This window comes from Pipra filicauda, unplaced genomic scaffold (assembly GCF_003945595.2).
Source record: "Pipra filicauda isolate LSUMZ 115617 unplaced genomic scaffold, ASM394559v2 scaffold101_size5749837_pilon, whole genome shotgun sequence".
NCBI lineage: Eukaryota > Metazoa > Chordata > Aves > Passeriformes > Pipridae > Pipra > Pipra filicauda.
This window is the reverse complement of record NW_024103452.1, coordinates 381,923-387,922: the sequence shown is the minus strand read 5'-3', so window position 1 is coordinate 387,922 and position 6,000 is coordinate 381,923. Positions and strand designations below refer to the sequence as shown.

Genomic DNA, 6,000 nt, shown 5'->3' with positions numbered 1-6,000 from the left:
TGAGCCTTGAATAGGAAAAATTGGTATAGCTTCAGTGAATACAGTATATATCACCAGAAACAATGGAACTGGGCTAATTTAATTACCTCAGGACCTGCCCTGTGTTTCCTCAAAGAGCTCTAAGTACTTCTTCTGTTCTGTTTTAGCATTGTTTTGCTATCATATGAATGAACACTAGAAGAGAAGAAGAATCAGTGACTGCAGAAGGCTTACCCCAAGTGTTCTCAATTGAACCGGTGGCAAAATTCTCCTTGTCAAGCGTGGAAGTCCATCTGGGTCTAGAATGGTGTGTTTTCATGGGATTTCCTTCTTCCTGGGATTCTGTACAAATTTTGTACAAAACTTTACAGTTGATATGGTGATTTTAATAAGAACATTCAAGTCCAAGTATTGCAATAGGGAAGGAATGTTTTTGAGTGGTACTGATGATTTTCTTCCACTTGTTTTCCACTTGCATTCCCTCTTCGGTAGACTCACAAAATAAGAGCTTTTTGACCAGCAGTACTTGTTGTCTCTCCAGGGCAGAGAGCATAGGACAGAACCAATATGTGCTCCATTGCCTGTACGGAGTCCAGATGTTATAAAATGCAGCAGAAGCAAGACAAGCTGTGGAATAGAAATCCAGAGTTACTTTCTTCCCCAAGGACTCTCATACACTTGTTTCTCAAACAAACACCAACCTGATGTGTTGGAACTGAGCTTTTGGCATCAATAGGAGCAGAGGATGGAAAACAACTCTGCCAAGGCCAGCAGAGTTGGGTGCCTCGATTACAGCAAAGTCCTTGTGCATGCAGAATGGCAAAAACCTTCTCTTCATGCAATCATGCATGAAAGAACCTGAGGGAAGCTGCAGATCTTCAGGTTTCTCCTCTTTGCTATTAATATTGACCCAGATGCCTTTCAAGGTAGGAATTCATGGTGTCCATAAAACAATTTGTGTTAGGGCAAGGTATTTTTTTGACAAAAAGAAATCTGTGGGAAAATATCTGCCTGAAGTTCTTGAAGCCTTCCATCTTGACCAAACTTAGCCAAGTGCTGATGAAACTTTGTCAGGAAAGTTTCAATGATGGTGAGGTTGCTACAGCAGACAACCATAGTATTTTTTGCAGGGTATGTTGTTGGATTCAACCTCGTAAATTGTTCCTGCTAGCGGATATATTCATTTACACACAAAGATTTGGATACAGAGAAAAAAAATATGTTACAGCCAGATAGATCACAGAATTACAGAATATTCTGAGTTGGAAGGGACCCAGAAGGGTCATCAAGTCCAGCTCTTAAGTGAATGGCCCATATAGGGATCAAATCTGCAACCTCAATGTCATTAGCGCCATGCTCCAACCGAGCTAAATCACATGGGATATAGAGCAATCCTTTCTGTGTATAGCCCATTTATCCCAAAATGGTTTTGCCAATGACCAGAAGAAAAGCTTTGTTTGGAAGTATGAAGTGGTATTCACAATACTTACCATTCATCTGTGGAGCTTTCTGATGAGTAGTAAAGACTGATTTTTTCAAGCCCATGAACTAAGATGTTTGTGAGCCCAGTCTACAGTAGCTTGACACATACCTGTTTTCTGAATGCTTTTAAGATAGCTTAATTCCTTCAGAAATGCAAAGCAATTAAAGATATTTTGTTAGCTCTGTTGTGTGTTTGACAAATCATTACAAACTGACAACATGATCTTCAAGTTGCATAGATAATCTTTAAGACTGCGTCTGAGCCTCTTTGATCTCCTTACCTAAATGCTGCATCTTTGTGGAAAGATGATGCAGCCCAATCCTAAGGCCTCAAAGGGATATGCATTAAGACTTGTAGACCCACATAAAAATAAAAAAAAAAAATCTCAAGAGGAAAAGAGCTTTGCAGTGCATAAACTAGGCATGTGAGGAAATGCTCAGCAGGATCTGAAAGGGTTTTGATCTCCCATATAGGAATAATGACAGCTCCATTGTAGTAGTCCACCCTTATTCAGGCAAACTTCTTCTCTGTTTAATGTCATCCAGAATACGAGGACTGATGAATTCTAGTGAAATAATGAAACAATATGGTGTTGTTCTGTCTGAGAAGGAACAGGTTTACTATGTCTTTGAATAACTGAAACTTGCAGGTTTTTGGTTGCCATGCCCAAGAATTTAGAGCAAGACCATACATACACAGCTATGTAATCTGAGAACATGCAAGCCACTAGTTATTCTGCCCTGATTCTCCACGTAGATGCTTTTAATAATGAAATACATGATATTTTATTCCAATCCATTCACAAATAGTTCCTTTTAAAACTTTTATGTCATTATGGCACCTGCCCTATGCCTTTGACAGCAGTTTTCTTCCCTTAACTGGGGCAGCAAACCAAATCACGGTTCAGTTCTTCAGCCTTCATCAAACACCAGCTCAGCTCATTAACGCAAATCAATCTTCATGGCTAATTTCAACTAACACAGCAGGCTGTCAAGGAGGATGGTGGAAGGGTGGCCATGCTCTTCTATCTCTGCTCAAATAGGGGCCATAGTCTCCAGCAAAAGGACAAAGCAGATACCCAGGGAGGTGACCCCTTAAACTACCCCAGTGAGCACTGGAGCCACCTGATGGCAGAGGCCATCTGAGCAGACCCTGAGGGCTCACCACTCTCCCTGTGAAGAATGAGCGCAGACAGCTACTGTACTATCAGTTTTCATCCTACCTTACCCCATGCTGATTTCCCCATACAAACAGGCCTTTGGTTGCCCTTTAGGGTCTGCTTGCTCCAAGGATATTTGTTGGTCAACTTTAAAACTGCGAGGAGTAAGAATTGGCATGAAAGATGCCCCTGTTATTTACAGAGACTGCTTCTGGACCCTGACCATATTACAAAGCTAAACAGAAAATCTTGCAGGCATCTGGGAACCAAAATTTTTTGGGTCAAGCCGATTTGTGTTCACTGCAACCTACTTATGATATATTTAATTAGTCCATACTTCAGGGCTGCTGTCAATCAATTTCCTCTGTCGATTGGCCACAGATGGAGCTGCGGTGCTGGGGGAGGTGGTAGATATTCTTGGCACTGTGGAGGAAGATCAGCATGTCTTTTTCACACTCTCAGGGTTAAACCTGTCACCAGATTCAATAGTAACAAGCTAATGGTCTGATAACACATTTCAGGACAGAATTTTACTTCAGGAAATTAGCTGGGAATATCCTTCCTCCTCTGGAGTCTGGGACGTGGCCCATGGTCCCACAGCTTCCTGGGAAGATCTGGAAACATCACCCTAGACATTGCTGCTTCACTCAAAATATGATGTCTTTTTATTTCATCTCTTCCTTACCTGTGGCCACATATTCGAGGTTTAAAATCATTATAACAACTGTGAGGTCTTTGACTCAAAGGTCTCAAAAGGTGTTTTACAAATTTGGGTTAGTCTATATTACAGGACTGTCTGCAGATGTAAGACACTGAATTTCATGACACAGTTGGTCCATTTATACTCCTCCTTTCCTAAATGATTAAGAGGTCACAGACGAACCTGGGAGGCACTTCATCTTTCCCAAACTAAAAGGAGCTTAATTTCTAGGTTTAGAGTACCTCAGACAAACAATGCATGTTATTTTATTTCCTGTGGTAAATGGACGGTTGATGTTTTTCTTCACCAGGTCTTTTCCAAGAAAAGACCTCAGAGAAGCACCCTGGATTATAAATGGTAGAGAAAAATGATAATCCTAATGCTGTCTCCTGATTCCAAATAATGATTGCAAGGCACATACATAACTTCTTGGCAAGGATCCATTTGTCAAAATAAAAGAAGCCAACTGCGTAAGGGAAAGAGACGATAGGTCTTGACAAACTTGTAGATGCTAGCAAAAATGTAAACAAGAAGTTGCTGTGACTGATGTATTAATGTAACACTGCCAGAATACTAGCTTCAAAAATTAACAACTGTTGATGCTTTTGTGACTAGTCGAAAGAGCAAGTGTCATGATTTCTGCTATGTTTGACATTTTCTACAGTTTCTACTCAATTTTAATCTCTGTGTAATACTCAATGCTTGGCTTTCTACAAGAAAGACAGAATAAGTAAGATTCCCACAAATGGGATAATACATTTGAAGACAGCTGACCTAAGAAAAGAGATAGCAGAGATGAAAATTTCTTGACATTTTTATGAACTCATCATTTTTGCCATTTAATATATAAAAAGAAAAACCTATTTCCACTGATTGATTACTTTAATGAATAAATGTACTCAATGATTTGGTGGGTTGAGTGGATTAAATTTCCCTTGCTGGCAGGAAATGGCCTTGAATGAAAGTGTTTTGAGGGTTTATTCATTTTTCCCGCACCAAAAAAAAAAAAAAAAAGGTAGAAAATCAGTCTGAATTTCAAACCACATTGATCTCTGTGTAAATTTTATAAACCATTATCTGAACCTCTGTGAGCTCCTGTGGGCTCAAATAATTCTAAACCAGATTTTTCACATTGTCACCAATGTGTTGAACAACACCCAGCAGCTTATAATCATAACCTTCTTCCTTTCCATTATACTTCCTTGCTGTAATAATTTCAAATTCTTATCATCACATAAGCCTTGCTCCTCACCTCCACAAAATGCTTTCCAAAACAGCAGCAAATAAAGAGTCAATTAAAAAAAAAAAAAGTCTGTCTTGCCATGTATGGTTTTGACAAGTTTTGGATGGAGAGAAGAAGCAAGACTGAAGATCACTGCAGGGATCAATGGGGAAAAGGAGAGTTCATTACAAAAATCTAAATTAAAAAAAAAACAACACCCTAACACCTCGGAAAAGGAGGAACTGTGTCATTTTGCAGAGATGCTGGATGACAGGACAATCTTCTATTTGCAACCCTGTTTTCTTCTGTTAGATCCATTATCAAACGCATGGGTTATGGTGCAACATAACCTGAAGTGCTTAAATTCATAAGCTTTGTGTGTAATTTCCTGCTGCAGTCCTGGGTCAAGCATCATGTGCCTTAGTAGCAAAGTATCATCTGACATCTCCATGCTAATACAGATTTTCCTTTGGGTGATGTATGTGCTAATGTCAAACAAACACACTTGCCAACAGCTACATTTCTTCTCACTAAGGAAGCCTCTCACAGAGTTTGTGTTGGCCTGTGTCTGTAACATATATCCCAAACACATTTTACCTTTAAGAGTTGCTTTAATGGAAAACAATGCATTAAAAGTTATAAAACGTACTGCTTTAATTCCAATTTTATATTTTGAATATGTTTGTTTACTTTGTAGATGTAGGTCTCCAGCAACTAAACATTGAAAGAGACTGGATAAAGAGAAGCAAAGAAGGAGTGTAACATTTACTTTCACTAGCAATACCAGCTTTAAGGGGCTTCGCTGCAGATAAACCTTGTGACTGCACATATATGAAGAAGAACTAAAAGTATGGTGAGTCATTAGCTCTATATTTTCATTTGTCTGGTTGTGACCTGATGTTTTCTCCTGTTATCTTCATGCAACTTGTTTCAAACCACATTTGCAGGAGGAAGGGTTTCTAAGCTTGCCTTTGAGGCTGGCTGCTGCTCAGTGAAGGGACTCTTTCCTCGTTCATGTCTGTATAAATACACCTGCCTATTCATGCTGTCAAGTCTCTGTGGCTTTTTTTCTCATTTTCCTGTTCTGCAACACTTCATAGTGAGTGGTCCCTTTTAGTGAGCAGTTCTTCAATGACTCAAAAAAAATAAAAAGAAAAATGTGCTTGTGTGTAATATTTGACCATCCCTGTACAAATGTACAAATACTCTAGCAAGTGTCAAATGGTTAGATTAGAAATGATTGAAGCCTGACTCCTCTTTTTTTTACTCCTAATGTACTACTGTATTCTCTAAACACTAAAAGATACAACACTGCAGGTTTATTCAAACTGAGATTTTTCCCATTGCCCTTCTCAAGAGTCCAAACTATTCCACTAACTGATTCAGTAAGGCAATTGAAATTAAAGCATTTGCTTCCCCATAACTCTCAGCTTATACAGAGACACAAGCAGCAGTAG

General features: G+C 39.2%; 1 long non-coding RNA gene across 1 annotated transcript in view; it reads right to left on the bottom strand.

Annotated features, from left to right (window-relative positions):
- Positions 1 to 202: 202 nt before the first annotated feature.
- Positions 203 to 6,000, bottom strand: part of LOC120324321 — a 13,044-nt gene continuing 7,246 nt past the window's right edge. The window contains exon 3 of the long non-coding RNA XR_005565554.1: positions 203 to 606. This is a non-coding gene — a long non-coding RNA (uncharacterized LOC120324321). The remainder of the gene's footprint in view (positions 607 to 6,000) is intronic.